Source organism: Bufo gargarizans, chromosome 3, assembly GCF_014858855.1.
Source record: "Bufo gargarizans isolate SCDJY-AF-19 chromosome 3, ASM1485885v1, whole genome shotgun sequence".
NCBI classification, from domain to species: Eukaryota; Metazoa; Chordata; class Amphibia; order Anura; family Bufonidae; genus Bufo; species Bufo gargarizans.
The window spans coordinates 392,039,409-392,061,960 of NC_058082.1; the positions used below are offsets into that span (position 1 = coordinate 392,039,409).

At 40.8% G+C, this 22,552-nt stretch overlaps 1 protein-coding gene across 1 annotated transcript in view; it reads right to left on the minus strand.

Annotated features, from left to right (window-relative positions):
- The window catches only part of MYO19 (myosin XIX), an 833,713-nt gene that overhangs the window by 455,156 nt on the left and 356,005 nt on the right, over window positions 1–22,552 (minus strand). The gene's annotated exons all lie outside the window — the stretch shown is intronic.

Sequence of the window (22,552 nt, forward strand, 5' to 3'; positions counted from 1 at the left end):
TAGGCAGAGCAGGGGAGGGCATGTGACTTGTGGAACCAATGAAAACACACCTCCTGGTATATAAGGATCAGACAGAAAAGAAAATAGCAGTCCAAATGATCTTGCAGGCAGGGATGCTGCCTCTTTTTTTTTTTTTTCTATTCATTAATATTTATTAGTAATATTAGCTATTATTTAATAATGACATTAATAATGTTGCTTAGTTTTAGAGAGGTGTGTGATGTTGTTCAAGTCACTCCAGGATATGCGCTGTCATCCTTGTCCCAGGAGGATGAACGCTGTTGTCTAGATTATAGGGGAAACTCTAGCCATCCATATATATATATGTATATATACAGTTTACTAGAAATGGGATAAGTGAGCACTCACACTATGGCGTCAGATATAGTTGATTTATTAAATGAACAATTGTAAATATATATGTATAATAATTAAAATATATGAAAATATATTAAAATAATAGCAGCATACGTATTGGCAACAGCAGCATTAGTTAATAGCAGCAATCCTCGATTACAGGGATGCGGGTGGGGAGGGTGCGGGCATGGATAAATGATCAAAAGGCTTCCCAAAATACAAAGTGCAGGTTATGCTGCGATGTATCAATACAGTATATGTTGTTGTCAGATACTGTATCCGCTGTGGCAGCAGTATGAACCCAGGGCTGAGCGCAGAGATGTTCCTGACATCCACCGATGTCACCTCCACAGAGCGAGGGGCTCCATTCCATCAAGCGCTCCCCGAGTATCTTCCCTGGTTTCTCTTCCAGCTTTGGGTGATAACATTAGCTATAGTGGCAATGTACAATATATATAGGTACAGTATATATAGAGAGGTGGTTGCCTCTCCAGTATAAAGGTGCTGTCTGGGAGTTTAGCAGCATCAATATCAGATGTAGCAGGTCTGAGTTTGTCAGATGTGGCAATGATAAAGATGAGTTTCTGTCAGATACAGTACAACTGGGATGGTTTGAAGATGGGAGGTGCATAGGACAGATGTAGCAGTGCTGAATTCTTCAGATGCTGAAAGGCAGAATATATCAGCTGTGTAGAGCAGAGTTTGTCATTAATGGCAGAGATGTGTTATAGGAAAAGTAAATCAGTTTTTCAGAAGAGCAGAGCTCAATTTGTCAGATGTAGAAGAGCTGGGTTTACCAGCTGTAGGTGAGATAAATGTGCCCTTTATAGCAGAAATGAATTTGAGCTAAATTTGTCAGATGTAGCAGAGCTGAGATTGCCAGCTATAGGATGAATTAGTGTGCCATGTACAGTATAACTGAGTTTGTCATAAGAGCAGAGCTAATTGTCTTATGTAGTAAAGCTGGGTTTGCAAAATGTAACATGATATAAAGTAATGTCATGTTATACATTAGTAGAATTGCTGTTGTCATATGCAGCATTGCTGAGAATGAGTGACATAATGAGAAGTGCACATTAAGTGTATGTGTGGATGGTAATGCCTGGGGATGGTGGCCGGGCTCCAGTTCTGTTTCTTATGTCTACTGCTTTAATCTGAATACATTTTATATTATATATACACACACATTTTTTGTTTTAAAAAGGAGTTTATATTTACCCATTTTAAATATATATAAAAAAAAAAAGAATAAAAATATACATATATATATATATATATATATATATATTTATACATATATATATATATATATATATATATATATATATATGGGGGTTGGGTGCCTTCAGTAATCTACAATAAGAATATCCAAGGTTCCTCTGAACAAAAGCATTCAAGGATTTCACAAAAAAATACAGGGGGGTGGAATTACTAATTATTAATAGCTGTTGCGCTTTCCATCTCTCCACCCCCCTCATCTTTCCCTCTGTATATTCAACTTTTAATCTTTCCGTCTGACGTTTCAGCTTTTCAGACATGAGTGCAGCAGTGAACCAACCGAGGTAAATGAGTGCACCTTCTTTACCTCCCTCAGCTCAGGTGAAGACACAACTTGCAGGAAATTGTCATGGCTTTATTTTTAATAGGAAACATTTTTATTAGAATTTATTATAATCTGTCATATATTTCTGAACAATCGTCCAGCTATAAAAAGAAAATGCACAAGAACCACTGTAGAAAAAAAAATCTAGATATAAATACAAAAGCATGATGCAGATAGCAAATGTAAACGTATCTATAAGATAATACAAATGTATCATTTGTAACATTTTGCTCTGAAGCCGGTAACAGCTCTTTTTTTATTTTTTTATTTATCTATTTATTCATTCATCTATTTATTTATCTATTGATCGGAATTTTTTAAATTAAGCGTGATACATCCAAACAGGAACATTTTACCCACATAAGTTATAATTCATGTAATTATGCTATGGGTATTTTATCAGATATTTATTATTAAATTAGAATGTGAGATTAGTATGTGATAATTTCCAATGTGTCTGTTATTCACAGACTGTGCATGAATTATATTCTGCTAAGAAAGATGGGATGGGGGGGCCTTGTCACTTCGGTTGTGGTTTGTGAAAGGGTGCTCGGGATGCGCAGATGCCCGGGATGTCAGCGCTTATGATCTTCTCGCAGTAGGGTCACTCCTTTGGCTCTTAATTACAGAGAGTGTGTGGGCATATCTGGTAGTGTGCCAGCAGTTTTGGTGGATCTACTACAGTAACAATATAAAGAAAGGGAGCTCACTGAAATATAGCTCGGACTGCTATACCACTTAGCTGCTTATTCAGTAAATAATAAATGGCTGGCTTTTTATATATAATATATCCACATTTATTCTCCAGAATAAATATAAAATACCATAACCTTATATAAAAACACTTCATAAAAATAAAAATGAACATAATATAAGGTACAGTATAAAATATAATCTCGGTCTCTCTATTAACAGATGGAAAAAAATTCCACAGCGGTATTAAATGGAAAAAATGTCTTATTGATACAAGCTTTGCCGTTGTGCAGTTCTTAATTACTGTATTTTGCTAAAAATATTTTGTCATATTGATCTTTTGGCAAAATAATTTAGAACTGAACAACGGGAAAGCTTGTATCAATAAGAACATTTTATTAATTTTTTTAGGGGTGGGAGAGCTCCACACCATCTGTTAGTTGAGGGACACAGACTATATTTTACACTATACATAAAAATAAACATAAATTTGTGTTTTAACCCTTTCAGGACCAGGCTATTTTTTGCAAATCTGACCAGTGTCAGTTTATGTGTGAATAACTTTAAAACACTTTTACTTATCCAGGCCGTTCTGAGATTGTTTTTTCGTCCCATATTGTACTTCATGACACTGGTAAAATGAAGTAAAAAAAATACCAAATTTACCCACAATTTGGAAAAATTAGCAAATTTCAAAGTTTCAGTTTCTCTACTCCCGTAATACATAGTAATACCCCGAAAAATTGTGATGACTTTACATTCCCCATATGTCTACTTCATGTTTGGATAATTTTGGGAATTAAATTTTATTTTTTGGGGACGTTACAAGGCTTAGAAGTTTAGAAGCATTTTTCGGAAAATTTCCAAAACCCAATTTTTAGGGACCACTACAGCTCTGAAGTCACTTTGTGAGGCTTACATAATTGAAACCACCCAAAAATGACCCCATTCTATAAACTACACCCCTCAAGGTATTCAAAATTAATTTTACAAACTTCGTTAACCCTTTAGGTGTTGCACAAGAGTTATTGGCAAATGGGGATGAAATTTGAGAATTTCATTTTTTTGCCTAATTTTCCATTTTAACCCATTTTTTCCACTAACAAAGCAAGGGTTAACAGTCAAACAAGACTGTATCTTTATTGCCCTGACTCTGCCGTTTACAGAAACACCCCATATGTGGCCGTAAACTACTGTACGGCCACACAGCGGGGCGTAGAGTGAAAGGTGCGCCGTATGGTTTTTGGAAGCCAGATTTTGCTGGACAGTTTTTTTGACACCATGTCCCATTTGAAGCCCCCTGATGCACCCCCTAGAGTAGAAACTCTATAAAAGTGACCCCATCTAAGAAACTACACCCCTCAAGGTATTCAAAACTGATTTTACAAACTTCGTTCACCCTTTAGGTGTTGCACAAGAGTTATTGTCAAATGGGGATGAAATTTGAGAATTTAATTTTTTTGCCTAATTTTCCATTTTAACCGATTTTTTCCACTAACAAAGCAAGGGTTAACAGCCAAACAAGACTGTATCTTTATTGCCCTGACTCTGCCGTTTACAGAAACACCCCATATGTGTCCGTAAACTACTGTACGGCCACACAGCGGGGCATAGAGTGAAAGGTGCGCCGTATGGTTTTTGGAAGCCAGATTTTGCTGGACAGTTTTTTTTACACCATGTCCCATTTGAAGCCCCCTGATGCCCCCCTAGAGTAGAAACTCTATAAAAAGTGACCCCATCTAAGAAACTACACCCCTCAAGGTATTCAAAACTGATTTTACAAACGTTGTTAACCCTTTAGGTGTTCCACAAGAGTTATTGGCAAATAGAGATGAAATTTCAGAATTTCAATTTTTGGGCAAATTTTCCATTTTACAATTTTTTTTTTCCAGTTACAAAGCAAAGTTTAACAGCCAAACAAAACTCATTATTTATGGCCCTGATTCTGTAGTTTACAGAAACACCCCATATGTGGTCGCAAACCGCTGTATGGGCACACGGCAGGGCGCAGAAGGAAAGGTACACCGTATGGTTTTTGGAAGGCAGATTTTGCTAGACAGTTTTTTTGAAGCCCCCCTGATGCACTCCTAGGTTAGAAACTCCAAAATAGTGACCCCATTTTGGAAACTATAGGATAAGGTGGCAGTTTTGTTGGTACTATTTTAGGGTATATATGATTTTTGGTTGCTCTATATTACACTTTTTGTGAGGCAAAGTAACAAAAAATAGAAATTCTGAGATTTCATCTCCATTTGCCACTAACTCTTGTGGAACACTTAAAGGGTTAACACACTTTGTAAAATCAGTTTTGAATACCTTGAGGGGTGCAGTTTCCAAAATGGGGTCACTTTTTGGAGTTTCTACTCTAGGGGTGCATCAGGGGGCTTCAAATGGGACATGGTGTCAAAAATACCAGTCCAGCAAAAACTGCCTTCCAAAAACCATATGGCATTCCTTTCCTTCTGTGCCCTGCCGTGTGGCCATACAGCAGTTTACGACCACATATGGGGCCTTTATATAAACTACAGAATCAGGCCAATAAATATTGAGTTTTATTTGGCTGTTAACCCTTGCTTTGTTACGGGAAAAAATGGATTAAAATGGAAAATTTCCCAAAAAATAGGTGTTTTGGTACTGTTTTAATTTTTTATTATTTGCAACGTTCATCTGACAGGTACGATTATGTGCTATTGTTATAGAGCAGGTTCCTACGGACGTGGCAATACCTAATATGTCTACCTTTTTTTTAATTTAAGTTTATCTAGGTTTTACACAATAAAATCATTTTTGAAACAAAAAAAATCATGTTTTAGTGTCTCTATAGCCTGAGAGCCATAGTTTTTTCAGTTTTTAGTCGATTGTCTCAGGTTGGGTATCATTTTTGCGGGATGAGATGACGGTTAGATTGGTACTATTTTGGGGTGCATATGACTTTTTGATCGCTTGCTATTACACTTTTTGTGATGTAAGGTAACAAAAAAATTGCTTTTTTGACACCGTTTTTATTTAATTTTTTTTACAGTGTTCACCTGAAGGGTTAGGTCATGTGGTATTTTTATAGAGCAGGTTCTTACGGACGTGGCAATACCTAATATGTCTACCTTTTTTTAATTTATCTAGGTTTTACACAATAATATCATTTTTGAAACAAAAAAAAATCATGTTTTAGTGTCTCCATAGTCTGAGAGCCATAGTTTTTTCAGTTTTTAGGCGATTGTCTCATGTAGGGGCTCATTTTTTGCGGGATGAGGTGGCGGTTTGATTGGCACTATTTTGGCGTACATGCGACTTTTTTGATCACTTTTATTATCTTTTTTGGGAAGTAAGGTGGGCAAAATTTATATTTCCTCATAGTTTTTATTTTTTTATTTTTATGGCGTTCACCGTGCGGGGAAAGTAACATGATTGTTTTATAGATCAGGTCGTTACGGACGCGGCGATACCTAATATGTGTAGCGTTTTTTATTTATTTTATTTTTATTCAGTGATAAAAAAGATTTTTTTATCTTTTACTTTTTTCACTTTTTTTAACATTTTTTTTTACCCAGACCCACTTGGTTCTTGAAGATCCAATGGGTCTGATGTCTGTATAATACAGTACAGTACAATATACTATACAGTACTGCACTGTATTTTACTTACAGTTTTCCTGAACAGACCTATGCTTTCAGCATAGATCTGTTCAGTACCATGGACAGCAGGATGCCTGAGAAGGCATCCTGTTTCCATGAGAACCTTCCCCGTCTGTCACAACTGCACAGACGGGGAAGGGTGAGGACGGGGCTGGCGGGGGGCTGTCTGGGGGCTCTCTCCCTCTCCCATCGGGGGCTGCAAAGGCACAGCAGCCCCCCGATCGGAGAGGGAGGGAGCTCCCTGCGCTGTTAACCTTTTCCATACAGCGGTCCGTACGGACCGCTGTATGGAAAGGGTTAAACGGCTGACATCGCATCAACGATGTGCTGGCACCCTGGTATAACCCACTAGAAACCAACGATTATTGAAGGGGAGGCGGGCGGGGGATCGCGATCCCGCCTGCCGCACCGCCTGCCTCCCGCAATCCTCCCCCTGCACCACCCGCCCACATAATACCATTCAGGGGTGCGGGGGGGGGGGGGGGTAAAAAAACGTTATTTGGGAAATTTTAAATTTTATGATCCCTGCGGTCAGGGACTGCAGAGATCAGAAACGACATAAAGCGCTAAAAAACCGCAGGTCTGAATTGACCTTCGGTTTGAAGCAATCGCCGATACGGGGGGGTCACAGGACCCCCCTCGGCATTGACACTGGGTGCCTGGCTGTTTGTCTGTGTCTGCAGATATGGTGACAGTTTAATGCCATGACGTTTATACACGTCATGGAGCACTAACTAGCAGTGCTTTATGACGAGTATACACTTCATAGGTCACGAAGGGGTAAATATAAGTTTATGGTAAAATAACTATATATATATATATATATATATATATATATATATATATATGCGCATTTCACTGGAACAGACAAGTCCCACAGCAGCTGCGGTAGCGTTGCAAAAAATAATAAAATAACAGCATCACAATTAATTATATTTTGTAAAAACTATGAAAAAGGATTATAATTATATTGCTTGATTTGGAATATATTATATACAGCATCATGTACTGTTATTTACAGCCATAAACTATTTTATGCTGAAAAAAACATACAAATAAAAACAAATTTACAAACTTATACAGTATATATATCCATTGCTATTATCTCCTTTCATATTTGTTATACTACAGTACAGTACCCCTTTAATCCCCTTTCTTCACTATTTCATCCTGTTAACCCTTTCATCCATGTATATAAATATACAGTAAACTGAACATAAAACAAAAAGTGCTGTTACACTTACAGTTCACCTAACCCACTGTTTAGAATTGACACACGCTATATAAAACTGTATGGACACCCCTTTATATTAATTAAATACAATTGCCCCAAGTAACGCTCCACTTTAGCCTCTAGTTATACTGCACATTAACGCTTTCTCTTAAAATAAATATAGATTTGCATTAAGGAGAGCATAGTTTTGTTTAAAAAAATGATATTATATATATATTTAAAATTGGTAAATAAATACCAAAAATTTGTATATGTGCCTCCTTAACTGTATTTGGTGAACAGAAGGCAGGAAGCTATTTGCTATATATACACACACATGAGGTACAAACCTAGTGCTGACACCAGAGGAGGAGGGGTAAGTGCATTAACTTAACCCCGCACCCTCAGGAATGATAAACAGCGCTTCAAGTACAAGTGACATTGCGGCTTCTAAGGAGCATTGTGCTTTTATTGAGGCTTTAGTTTTTTTATTCTGGGTAAACTCCTATACATCACACATCGCAGGATCATAGTGGAAGTAGTATATTAATAAATCAATACAGCAGTGCTGCCTAAGGTGTAAAATACACCAAATGTTGACAGGCTAAAATAGAACAATATGCTCATGCCGTATTGATATATTAATATACTTCCCCCCCCCTAATTATTTAAACTAATTAAATGTCTATCATTTTTATATATTTAAAATGGGTTAATAAATAAGCCTTTTTTCAACCAAACATGCATATATTAATACAAACATATACACTATCTATATATATCTATTGAAGCCGCTATGTCACTTGTACTTGAAGCACAGTTCATCATTCCTGAGGGTGCGGGGTTATGATAATGCACTTCTAGGGTATAGTCATCTGCCTTGTGCTTCTGCCGACTACCGTGCTCATGGAGTGTCCCCATCACCATGGGAACGGCTCCATGCTAGAATGTACTGTTGGGTTTGAGAAAGTTGAAATCGCAATGCGATTAATTCAAGTTCTATGAATCGCATTGCGATTTCAACTTAGTCCTAGGCGCAACATCGTGAGCCGGAGCTACTGTACAGTACTGTACAGTGTACAGTAGCTGTCTGGTGAACTTCCCCCCAACACCGCCACACCGGAGACCCGATTTCTTCTTTTTGGCCGAGTGCGTGATGAAGGGGACAGTATACTGTACATTACCGAATATTGTCAATGCCACGCAGGTTACTGTAATCTCCGCCACCTCAGTGTTTCCATAAGGGTGAAAGCGACCAGACGGTAATTACAGTAAGCTGCGCAGCAGCGATAATTCATGCATGTGTATGTACTGTACATGGCTGTATTTTTATTCATGTATTGCCATACTTTTCAATTAAATACAGCACATGTACTGTACAGTACAGAGTCCAACAGAGTATAGGGAACAGGAGGATGATGAAGTCGGCTACCCGACAGACCATACGGCTTAACGCAGCCGCAAGTACTGTAGATAATGATATACTGTAGGTGCTTACTGTACATATACGGGGGGGGCCTGCAGTTTACAGCCTACTCTCCCATGTACTGTAGTTCCAAGCGCCATCTGGTGTTCACTCAGCAAAATTGCACCACCAAGCGCTTCGGGGTCACAAATGAAATTCGCTATCGTTACGCGCTGATGCGAGTCTGCAGGGAGCGCTAACGATGATACAACTGTACCTAACCCCCTTCCCTACCTCCTCAGCCCCATCCCAGCCTCCCCATTCCACCGAGCACTTTTCTCCTTCTCCTCCTCATTACTTTCCTGCTACAGTTTCACCACTCCTCCTACTATTGTTCGGTCAACGCCTTCTCCTGCTCCCCCATCCAGATTGAATACTCCCTCTGTTGTGCTTGCCAAAACACACACTTATATGTCCACAGGAACAGGAACGAGGGGGATGAACCAGTGTTCAACCTCCAACCACCCAACCTTCTAGTCCCACCGGTCCTACTTACAGGCATTTGTAGCTTTTTTTTTATAGTTTTTTTCAAAAAGTTTTTTATATTATTTAAAAATATTTATTTTTAAAATAAAAATTTTATTGTTTCAAAATTTTATTTGTTTTGTATTTATTTAATAAAAAAATAAATGAAAGTGAACATCTCACATCGCTTTTGAAGCGAACTATACTTGGTTCGCTCCACCAGCGATAGGAGATTACTTTAGTGTATGTAAAAAAGGTCTTTAAAAATGTCCAATCGCCAGTGGGGCGACACAAGTATGTGTTGATCCTCTAGAGTGGGCAGATAACTACTACATAACAGGCCTGATCAAATCTACCTGCGCCAGTGGAGCGACACAAGTATGTGTCGCTCCGCTAGCGTGGGCAGCTTACTACTACATAACAGGCCTGATAAAATGTACCAGCGCCAGTGGAGCGACACATAGCGTGGGCAGATTATTACTACATAACAGGCCTGATAAAATCTACCTGCGCCAGTGGAGCGACAAGTATTAGTCGCTCCTCTAGCGTGGGCAGCTTACTACTACATAACAGGCCTGATAAAATCTACCTGCGCCAGTGGAGCAACAAGTATGTGTCGCTCCTCTAGCGTGGGCAGATTAAGACTACATAACAGGCCTGATAAAATCTACCTGGGCAAGTGGAGCGACACAAAGATGTGTTGCTTCTCTGGTTGGAAGATTGAAAATGAGTATCTAAAAACTTGCCTCACATAATATATCATCATCAGTGTAGCAAAGCAATAATTTGTTTCTCTTCTATCGTGGTAAAAAAAAATGATATATTTTATGAAAATTTCAAGTACGTTGAAAAACAATATTTATTGAACCACAAATCCAATTGAAAACTAATACAACAAACTGTATAAACCACCAAATAAACAGAAATTAACGGTTATTTGAAAATTTATTGCAAAATGTTTATACAAATCGGTCCTGCCAGTCCATCCTTCCTGCTAACGAGCAAAAATAATCCGCAAAACAGTCTCTCATCCGTGAAACCGCAACACTTGACCGAGGTCCAAAACTTTCAAAGCTTGGCATCTCGCTGTCCTCCGGTATCTGTTCCATATTGGGTGGTTCATTTTTAAGGAGGTAGTTGTGTAATACAACAGCACACTTTACAACCTCGCCCACTGATTCAACCTTCATATGAATTGGTTTGGTAAAAATCCTCCATTTTGCGACCAAAATGCCAAATGTGCATTCAACCATTCTTCGAGCCCTGGTCAAGCGGTAGTTGTATGTCCGTTTTGTTAAATTTAATCCGCGGCTTAAATACGGTTTCAGAAAATTTCCACACATTTGGAAGGCCTCATCACCAACCAATACAAACGGCATGGGTGGGGCATCAGTACATGGCAGTGGTTGAGGAAGAGGGAAATCAAATTGTCTGTTATATATACTACGGCCCATATTTTTAAATACCATGGAATCGTTGGTGCGTCCATAGGCCCCTACATCGACGACAACAAAAAGATATTGTGCATCTGCGATGGCCATTAGGATTATTGAAAAATATTTCTTATAGTTGTAAAACTCTGATCCGGTTCCTTGGGGCTTGATTATTCTAATATGTTTCCCGTCTACCGCACCTATTCAGTTGGGAAACTGATAAATGCCCCCAAATTGTTCAGCAATTTCTGTCCAATGCTGTCTAGTTGGATGTGGAATAAATTCATCATGAAGTTGATCCCACAAAACACGGCATGTCTCCTTGACAATTATGGAGACAGTCGATATGCCAAGGAGATATTGGAAATGGAGTGAGCTGAAACTTTCTCCACTTGCAAGAAACCTAAAAAAATAAATAAAAAAAATTAAGGTATTAGATTTAAAAAAATAAATAAAACATAATATACAAGGTATATCAATTGGACAGAATTCTATGGGACCTTTTATCAATATTTTTCTTCCAACAAGATTTTTTATGTGGCCAATAAATTTTTTTGAAAATAAATAAGGATAAAGGTTTCTTCTCTATGGTGACCGATATTGATCACAGTTCATCGTTTGATCATTATATGGATTGAAACTTTAACATACAAGATGTAGAATTAAAAATAATAATGATGAGCATCACTTGTGGCCTAGGCACTTTGTACAATGATCACAGAAAAATTGAAAAAATTAGTTTCAAAAACTTTTATAGTTTCACACTAACAAAGAGCAGCTTTAAAAAATTTAGACATTAATTGGTACTATATATAATAAGTATCTACTTTACCTTATGGTCAACAATAGGCGTTCTGCTGGGGAAACACAGCGGCGGAAAGTGGTGTCTTGTCTTTGAATGTGAGGTGACACCCGTTGTAAAAGATCATCAAAACTTTCTACAGTCATACGTAAGTAGTTAAAGAATTTTTCAGGATAATTCCTCAATTCGGGAAACAGAGTAAAAAAAAAAAAAAAACTCCCCTTCTTAATCTTGCAGAGGTTATTGGATGCACCCAATAGCGACGCTTTCTGTCTCGAAGACGTCTTCTCCAGCGCGAAACCAGAATTAGAGCCTGAAATCCAAAACGAATATGGTCCGGCATCATCTTTGCAATCTGCAGAAGGAACTTCTGAGTGGTAAGTGACCTTCGGTTTTCTTTTATAGCCACTTGTAGTATTTGCTTAACAGATTGCATCTTTTTATCTCTAAAATTTGAATACCGGATCTGTCTTTCCGTTTAAAAATGGAAGAAAACGGAACAGACGGATCCGCTATTACGACGGATCCTGCAAAAAGTGTATACCGTATGCAACGGATTGACGATCCGGCTTTAATTTCTCTCGACGGAAAGACGGATCAGTTGCATGAAAAATGTCTGGTAATGTTGATTTTGACGGATCCGGCAGGCAATTCCGGCGAAGGAACTGCTTGCCGGATCACTCTGCCGCAAGTGTGAAAGTAGCCTTACTATATCAATGCAGAGTGGCATGGAGGTGATCAGCATGTGTCACTGCTGAGGTGTTATGGAAGCCCAGGTTGCTTTGATAGAGGCCTTCAGTTTGTCTGCCTAGCTGGGTCTGGTATCTCTAAGCTTCCTATTGACAACATCCCATGGATTCTCTATGGTGTTTAGTCAGACAAGTTTGCTGGACAATGAAGCACAGTGATACTTTGGTTATTAAACCAGATATTGGTACTTTTGGCAGTGTGGGCAGGTGCTAAGTCATGCTGAAAAATGAAATCAGCATCTCTATAAAACTTGTTAGCAGAGGGGAAGTAAATTCCTGGTAGACGGCTGGGCTGACTTTGCACTTAAAGGGTTGGCCACCCTAAGTATTAAAAATCCAAAGTGCCCTAGACAATAGCCAAAACCATGAAGCAGTTATATCATGTGAAATGTGCTGGCTATATGTCATTTTTCTAACCTGTTCACCATGACGCGCTTCACTGGCGGCTGTTCTCGGAACTGCCTGCTCCCGGTGACCACATTTGATTTCAGACCGGCTCGCGGCACAGGTAAGGGCTGACCTGTGCATTGCCGGACGGGTGAGTCTAACCTTACTAAAGATGGCAGCCCGCATGTCTTCGTTGGCAAAAACTGCGAACTGGCCATCACTGGTCGTGACCAGTCGCCCCAAGAATTTATGTTAATTTTCACCAGTTTTCTGACTAAAATGAAGGCAGATATCTACGGCAGCTCTGAGCGGTCATAGATTTCTGTTTAGGTACATGGACTATAAATAACAACCAAACCAAACCAGATAATCAAATTGTGGAATCGACCAACTAAAACGTACAGTGAAAATGAATAGATAATCAATATAAAACGTAACTTTTAATATTCATCTGACAAGAAAAATTGGCACCATGATAATTCCTACACCGTACACTTGATTTGGATGTAAATACCCTAAAATTAAAGCTGACAGGCTGCAGTTAAAGCACATCTTGTTTGTTTAAATTCAAATCCATTGTGATGGTGTATAGAGCCAAAAATGTTAGAATTGTGTCGATGTCCCAATATTTATGGCCCTGACTGTATAATTCAGAATTGAAGCAAGGTAGGTCACCCAACAGATAAATGTAACACTGGGTGGCCAGAAATCACTTATTATATATTAGAAAAGTGCTCGGCTGCACCAGAAGTGTAAACCGATGGTCCTACTGCTCCAATGAAACATTCCTTGTGCAAAGATTGCATCACCGATAATTGATAATGTCAGTTCACCAAAACAGTTGCAAATAAGGGTTAGGGATACTAGCCAGCTTGCCCTAAGGATACCCTGCAAGAGATTGCACTAGCCCTAGTAACCTGATCACGGAGCCCTGCGACCAGGTACAATCAGGAAACTAACCCTAGAATTGATGCGCCCTACTAAGCCCACTCCTGCCAAATCCCTACATGCACGTTTCGCTTAAAGAGGAGTATAAAGCTCATCAGGGGAAACACAAGGGAGCTTTGGGCTGTTTGGTTATACAGGGCACACAGACAAAGATACTGGCCGCATCTACTGGACACCGAGGTAATATGTCCAGAGCACTGATGCAGCTTCAATTGGACATACTGGCCAGGGAATAGGGAGGGAAGAGGAAAACAGATAAATGCCCCCCTCTTCCTAACAAAGTTCTAGCGCATAGACCTGATGTAGTCTGTGGCAGCGGTAAAGACCGATACCATTTAAAACGCCTTTATCTGTTGTCCCCTTCCCTCCCTATTGCCAGTATGTCCAACTGAAGCTGCATCAGGGCTCTGGACATATTGGAGCAGTAGGACCATTGGATTAGACTTTTGGTGCCGCCGAGCACTTTTTTCATATGGAGTGGGGGGGGGGGGGGGGGGCACAAGAGCTCTGATGAATAAATCTGTACACATTTATAGATGTGAGACCAGTGACTGCTGCTGATATCACTGACCTCAGCGATAAAGACAGCTCACAAGGGGTTAAAGCTCCTGAACTGTTGATCTGGCTATAATATCATGTCTGTGATAAGAACACAGAGCAGAGGGGCCATAAACAGGACAGACACTGGGGTTGCTCACAGTTTGTGGTCCACAGCACTTCCCTGGCTCTGTTACATCCTCACATGTTGGCAGGATCCTCTCAGTACAGAAGAGACAGAGGGGGCAGAGCCTGCAGTCAGATCAGCTATCACAGCTTCCCCTCAGTCTTCCTTCCTCCTGCAAAAGTTTCTTTATTTCAGCTTTTAACAAGTGTCCCTTCTACGCCCCGGCTAGCCCTGCACAGCCAGGAGTTGTAGTCACAGAAGGAAAGCACCTCTGATACAAGCAGGGTACTTTAGGACCCAGACAGCAGCACACTCCTTCAGGCATGGAATGGACCAGGTAGCTCCTCCATGGCATGTGCAGGGATACAGCAACAGATAGGAAATTAACAAACCAGTGATTTGTCTGCATGGTGAAAAAGGATTAGCAGAGTCCACACTGAAACAAAGCATGGGGAAGAAACTGTTATATGTCTGTTTAAAACCATTACAATCTCAGAAAACTACTTTAAATTTAACATTAACTAGCTGCAGACCCATCTCTGAGTTTGCTAATGGGCCCTATGAAGTGTAGTTTAGTCTTTCTTCTTTGGGGTAGGAAGGAGAAAGTTATAGAGCAGGAAAGGATGAGCAGATGCAGAAAAGATTGAGTAAAACCTGTCATTTATATCTCTGCTTTTTCTACCTTCTGTGAACAGTAGCGGTACAGGAGGGAGGGGTTATCAGTGATTGACAGCATTGTGTGCATAGAGAGATAGCCGTCAGTCACTGATAAACACTCCTCCCATTACTGATAGCAGGGCTGCAGATGTAAATGTAAAAATTACAAGTTGGTACTACAGTATCCTGAAAGATTATCAAAATTAGGGTTATTCCCTTTAGAAAAAAAAGACAACTGAGGGGAGAGCCAATTACTATGTATAAATATATCAGGTGTCAGTACAGAGATCTATCCCATCATCTATTTATCCCCAGGACTGTGACGAGGGGACATCCTCTGCGTCTGGAGGAAAGAAGGTTTGTACACAAACATAGAAAAGGATTCTTTACGGTAAGAGCAGTGAGACTATGGAACTCTCTGCCTGAGGAGGTGGTGATGGTGAGTACAATAAAGGAATTCAAGAGGGGCCTGGATGTATTTCTGGAGCGTAATAATATTACAGGCTATAGCTACTAGAGAGGGGTCGTTGATGCAGGGAGTTAGTCTGATTGCCTGATTGGAGTCGGGAAGGAATTTTTTGCCTGCCTCTGGATCAACTTGCAGGAGAACAGGCAGAACTAGATGGACAGATCTATTTTTTTCGGCCTTATGTACCATTTTACTGAATCTTTTCCCACAAATATATACATCAGCTCAGCTTCTCCTGCTCTATAACATGGTGCTTTCAGATTGCATTGTATTTTTTTGGGTACAGGTTCTTTAACCACTTCAACCCCGCTAGCTAAAACCCCCTTCATGACCAGGCCACTTTTTACACTTCGGCACTACACTACTTTCACCGTTTATCGCTCGGTCATACAACTTACCACCCAAATGAATTTTACCTCCTTTTCTTCTCACTAATAGAGCTTTCATTTGGTGGTATTTTATTGCTGCTGACATTTTTACTTTTTTGTTATTAATCGAAATTTTACGATTTTTTTGCAAAAAAATGACATTTTTCACTTTCAGCTGTAAAATTTTGCCAAAAAAACGACATCCATATATAAATTTTTCGCCAAATTTATTGGTCTACATGTCTTTCATAAAAAAAAAATAATGTTTGGGCAAAAAAAAAAATGGTTTGGGTAAAAGTTATGGCGTTTACAAACTAAGGTACAAAAATGTGAATTTCCGCTTTTTGAAGCAGCTCTGACTTTCTGAGCACCTGTCATGTTTCCTGAGGTTCTACAATGCCCAAACAGTAGAAAAATCTCACAAATGACCCCATTTCGGAAAGTAGACACCCTAAGGTATTCGCTGATGGGCATAGTGAGTTCATAGAACTTTTTATTTTTTGTCACAAGTTAGCGGAAAATGATGATTTTTATTTTAATTTTTTTTTCTTACAAAGTCTCATATTCCACTAACTTGCGACAAAAAATAAAAAATTCTAGGAACTCGCCATGCCTCTCACGGAATACCTTGGGGTGTCTTCTTTCCAAAATGGGGTCACTTGTGGGGTAGTTATACTGCCCTGGCAATTTAGGGGCCCAAATGTGTGAGAAGTACTTTGCAATCAAAATGTGTAAAAAATGGCCTGCGAAATCCGAAAGGTGCACTTTGGAATATGTGCCCCTTTGCCCACCTTGGCTGCAAAAAAGTGTCACACATCTGGTATCACCATACTCGGGAGAAGTTGGGGAATGTGTTTTGGGGTGTCATTTTACATATACCCATGCTGGGTGAGAGAAATATCTTGGCAAAAGACAACTTTTCCCATTTTTTTATACAAAGTTGGCATTTGACCAAGATATTTTTTTCACCCAGCATGGGTATATGTAAAATGACACCCCAAAACACATTCCCCAACTTCTCCTGAGTACGGCGATACCAGATGTGTGACACTTTTTTGCTGCCAAGGTGGGCAAAGGGGCACATATTCCAAAGTGCACCTTTCGGATTTCGCAGGCCATTTTTTACACATTTTGATTGCAAAGTTCTTCTCACAGATTTGGGCCCCTAAATTGCCACGGCAGTATAACTACCCCACAAGTGACCCCATTTTGGAAAGAAGACACCCCAAGGTATTCCGTGAGGGGCATGGCGAGTTCCTAGAATTTTATATTTTTTGTCGCAAGTTAGTGGAATATGAGACTTTGTAAGGAAAAAAGAAAAAAAAGAGAAAAATCATCATTTTCCGCTAAGTTGTGACAAAAAATAAAAAATTCTAGGAACTCGCCGTTCCCCTCACGGAATACCTTAGGGTGTCTTCTTTCCAAAATGGGGTCACTTGTGGCGTAGTTATATTGCCCTGGCAATTTAGGGGCCCAAATGTGTGAGAAGTACCTTGCCATCAAAATGTGTAAAAAATGGCCTGCGAAATCCAAAAGGTGCACTTTGGAATGTGTGCCCCTTTGCCCACCTTGGCTGCAAAAAAGTGTCACACATCTGGTATTGCCGTACTCAGGAAAAGTTGGGGAATGTGTTTTGGGGTGTAATTTTACATATACCCATGCTGGGTGAGAGAAATATCTTGGCAAAAGACAACTTTTCCCATTTTTTTATACAAAGTTGGCATTTGACCAAGATATTTTTCTCACCCAGCATGGGTATATGTAAAATGACACCCCAAAACACATTCCCCAACTTCTCCTGAGTACGGCAATACCAGATGTGTGACACTTTTTTGCAGCCTAGATGCGCAAAGGTGCCCAAATTCCTTTTAGGAGGGCATTTTTAGACATTTGGATCCCAGACTTCTTCTCACACTTTCGGGCCCCTAAAAAGCCAGGGCAGTATAAATAGCCCACATGTGACCCCACTTTGGAAAGAAGACACCCCAAGGTATTCAATGAGGGGCCTGGCGAGTTCATAGAATTTTTTTTTTTGCAAAAGTTAGCGGAAATTTTTTTTGTTTTGTTTTTTCTCTCACAAAGTCTCACTTTCCGCTAACTTAGGACAAAAATTTCAATCTTTCATGGACTCAATATGCCCCTTACGGAATACCTTGGGTGTCTTCTTTCCGAAATGGGGTCACATGTGGGGTATTTATACTGCCCTGGCTTTTTAGGGGCCCTAAAGCGTGAGAAGAAGTCTGGAATATAAATGTCTAAAAATGTTGCGCATTTGGATTCCGTGAGGGGTATGGTGAGTTCATGTGAGATTTTATTTTTTGACACAAGTTAGTGGAATATGAGACTTAGTAAGAAAAAACAAACAAAAATATATATATATTTCCGCTAACTTGGGCCAAAAAAATGTCTGAATAGAGCCTTACAGGGGGGGTGATCAATGACAGGGGGGTGATCACCCATATACACTCCCTGATCACCCCCTGTCATTGATCACCCCCCTGGTAAGGCTCCATTCAGACGTCCAAATGATTTTTACGGATCCATGGATACATGGATCGGATCCGCAAAACACATGCGGACGTCTGAATGGAGCCTTACAGGGGGGTGATCAATGACAGAGGGGTGATCACCCATATAGACTCCCTGATCACATCCTGTCATTGATCACCCCCCTGTAAGGCTCCATTCAGACGTCCGTATGATTTTTACGGATCCATGGATACATGGATCGGATCCGCAAAACACATGCGGACGTCTGAATGGAGCCTTACAGGGGGGTGATCAGGGAGTGTATATGGGTGATCACCCCCCTGTAAGGCTCCATTCAGACGTCCGAATGATTTTTACGGGTCCATGGATACATGGATCGGATCCGCAAAACACATGCGGACGTCTGAATGGAGCCTTACAGGGGGGTGATCAATGACAGGGGGGTGATCAATGACAGGGGGTGATCAGGGAGTGTATATGGGTGATCACCCCCCTGTAAGGCTCCATTCAGATGTCCGCATGTGTTTTGCGGATCCGATCCATGTATCCATGGATCCGTAAAAATCATACGGACGTCTGAATGGAGCCTTACAGGGGGGTGATCAATGACAGGGGGGTGATCAATGACAGGGGGTGATCAGGGAATCTATATGGGTGATCACCCGCCTGTCATTGATCACCCTCCTGTAAGGCTCCATTCAGACATCCGTATGCGTTTTGCGGATCCAATCCATGTATCCGTGGATCCGTAAAAATCATATGGACGTCTGAACGGAGCCTGACAGGGGGGTGATCAATGACAGGGGGGGTGATCAATGACAGGGGGGTGATCATATGAGTTTATATATGGGGTGATCATGGGTGATCAGGGGTTCATAAGGGGTTAATAAGTGACGGGGGGGGGGGTGTAGTGTAGTGTTTGGTGCGACTTTACTGAGCTACCTGTGTCCTCTGGTGGTCGATCGTAACAAAAGGGACCACCAGAGGACCAGGTAGCAGGTATATTAGACGCTGTTATCAAAACAGCGTCTAATATACCTTTTAGGGGTTAAAAAAAATCAGATCTCCAGCCTGCCAGCGAGCGATCGCCGCTGGCAGGCTGGAGATCCACTCTTTTACCTTCCGTTCCTGTGAGTGCGCGCGCCTGTGCGCGTTCACAGGAAATCTCGGGTATCACGGGAGGACGCGTATATGCGTCCACCCAGAAGAGCAGGGCCGCCGGCAGGACGCAATCCTGCGTACGGCGGTCCTGTAGCGGTTAAAGCTTTAATCCTCCTGGTGTCCACATTGCAGTCCCTTTATCTTCAGTGCAATGGGCCCTCTGCATTGTATGCTATCCAGCTCTCCCAGATAACAGCTGTAACAATCAATCAAGAAACAGCAAGGAATGGGGAAGGTTTAGAATACACTCAATACAGAGAGCCCAGGGCACTGGACATAATTGGACTGACCATCACACGGGTGTGTTTGCTTTGCTTTCCCAGTCACCAATATTGAGGGGTCAAAACTGTCGACATTATAATTACAAATAAGACCTCACAGCTCGTGTATGGTGTTTACATCATCAGTAATTCATATCATTTGGTCATTTGACACATGCTGTTGGTTTAAAACGTAACTTTTATTTTAATTCTCATTAAAAGTATACTTATACAAACTATAACCTACAGAAACACTGTGAGACTATTTAAAAATCTTAGTAGTTGATAGGCAGATACCCTGAATTTATTTTGGTGTCTATTATACATGTGGAGTCACTGTTTGTATCCTTCACAGCAAAACTTAGCTGTTTTAATAATGTAGCAAAGTGGTCAATCAATGCGCGCTCTGACCAGCTACATTTCATTTCTTTAGTATCCACTAGTTTACGCTCATTGCCTTCGAATGGGTTAACTACCTACTACTGATCTAAAACAACACACAGACACATACACTGCCACCCGACATGTTTTGCCAGAAAACCGGCGTCCTTTGGTAATGGGGCAGGTATGTCTGTTGGGGGCGGGGACCATCTTTTAATATGTTGATAAATGATGTCACAGTGAATGGAGCCTATAGCGCTTTATTTTGCACCCAATATCTTCCAGAATTGTTGTGAGGCTTTCCCTGATTCATTCATCTTTCTCACAGGTGCCGCCCATCAGATTGAGTAACGCTGGCTTCTTCAAGGCCGCTTCGTTTCCATTTACTCCAGTGGTATTGCGCATGTAGCAGGACTTAGTACATTACTACTAGCTCTTGTCTCATATTGAGACTATATATTTACCGTTCATTGAGCTCCTAATACTCTTTGCCATACATAAGGTTAAAGTTGGGATTTTAGGTTTTTTAAGTATATGAACTCTAATATTTAATCATGTAATATACCCTTATTATGTCAATCATGTAATATACATTTATTAATTTGTAGTACATTATACCAACCAGGCATGCCTACAACCACCTATATTAAATTGTCCAATGATGTCATTTCAGAGACATAAAATTACTTGATGTGGTCTTGATCTTTTAGTATTTATTTCTTATACTAATTATATTTCAGGGTATCTGCCTATCAACTACTAAGATTTTTAAATAGTCTCACAGTGTTTCTGTAGGTTTGTATAAGTATACTTTTTAATGAGAATTAAAACTGTAGACAGACTCTATTCTAGAGTCTGCAGTGAACATGCCCTAAAACAGGCAGTCACTCCTGCATTTTGGCAAGTCAGACAATTAGATTTACTGGAAAGAACTAATTCTAAAGCCCTGCCTGGTAAGCCCTGAGGGTAAGGCTACTTTCACACTTGCGTTCAGAGCGGATCCGTCTGGGGTCTGCCCAGACGGATCCGCTCATATAATGCAGACGATGGGATCCGTTCAGAATGGATCCGTCTGCGTTATATTTTAGAAAAAATTCTAAGTGTGAAAGTAGCTTCAGACGGATCCGTCCAGACTTTACATTGAAAGTCAATGGGGAACGGATCTGTTCGAAAATTGAGCCATATTGTGTCAAATTCAAACGGATCCGTCCCCATTGACCTACATTGTAAGTCTGGACGGATCAGTTTGCCTCCGCACGGCCAGGCGGACATCCGAACGCTGCAAGCAGTGTTCAGGTGTCCGCCTGCTGAGCGGAGGCCAAACGCTGCCAGACTGATGAATTCTGAGCGGATCCGCATCCACTCAGAATGCATTAGGGCTGGACAGATGCGTTCGGGGCCGCTTGTGAGAGCCTTTAAACGTAACTCACAAGCGGAGCCCCGAACGCTAATGTGAAAGTAGCCTTATATGTGAACTCAGTTTTGCAGGAGTCTGGATTGGTACACTCTGCTCCAAATTTATCAAATGCCACTTGTCTTAAATATGGGGCATATCTTTATACCTAAAGGCTACATGCACGCACAAAATAAATGCCTGTTAAAATAGGAGTGTGGATCCATTTTCTGGCCGTGTTTCTGTTTTGCATGTCCGGTAAAATGTAGGCCTCCAGCTTAAATTGTTTCCCCCATTGTTTAAATAATGCCCCCAGCTGTTCATTTGCAAAAAAATTAAATAAAAATAAAAAAATCACCTCGTTCACTTAAAAGGGTTGTCCAGGTTCAGAGCTGAACCCGGACATACCCATAATTTCCCCCAGGCAGCCCCCCTGATGTTAGTATTGGAGCATTTCATGCTCTGATGCGCTCCCTTCCCCTGCAATGGATCGTGCAGGGCAAGGGCTCTTTTATTTACAATAGCACACTGCTGGGCGAAGGCTTCTGCCCAGCAGTGTGTTCGGTGACGCCACCAGCTCTGATGGGCGGGCTTTAGTGCTGCCCTAGCCGTTTTACAGGCTAGGGCAGCGCTAAAGTCCGCCCATCAGTGCCAGTGACGTCACCGGACTCCCTGCTGGGTGGAAGCCTCTGCCTGGCAGCCCTAAGGAGAGCCCGATTCATCACCGGAACTCCAGAAAATGCCTTTGCCCTGCGTGATTTAGCGCACAGCAAAGGGGAGCATCGGAGCATGAACTGCTCCGATGCACAAGTCAGGGGGGCTGCCTGGGTGAAAATGTAGATATGTCTAGTTTCAACTCTGAACCCGGACAACCCCTTTAATCACACAGCGGCGATCTCTGAGAGCTTGATCAAGTGGATGAGGTGAGTTTTTTATATTTTTTTTTTAAACCCTAATTTGCC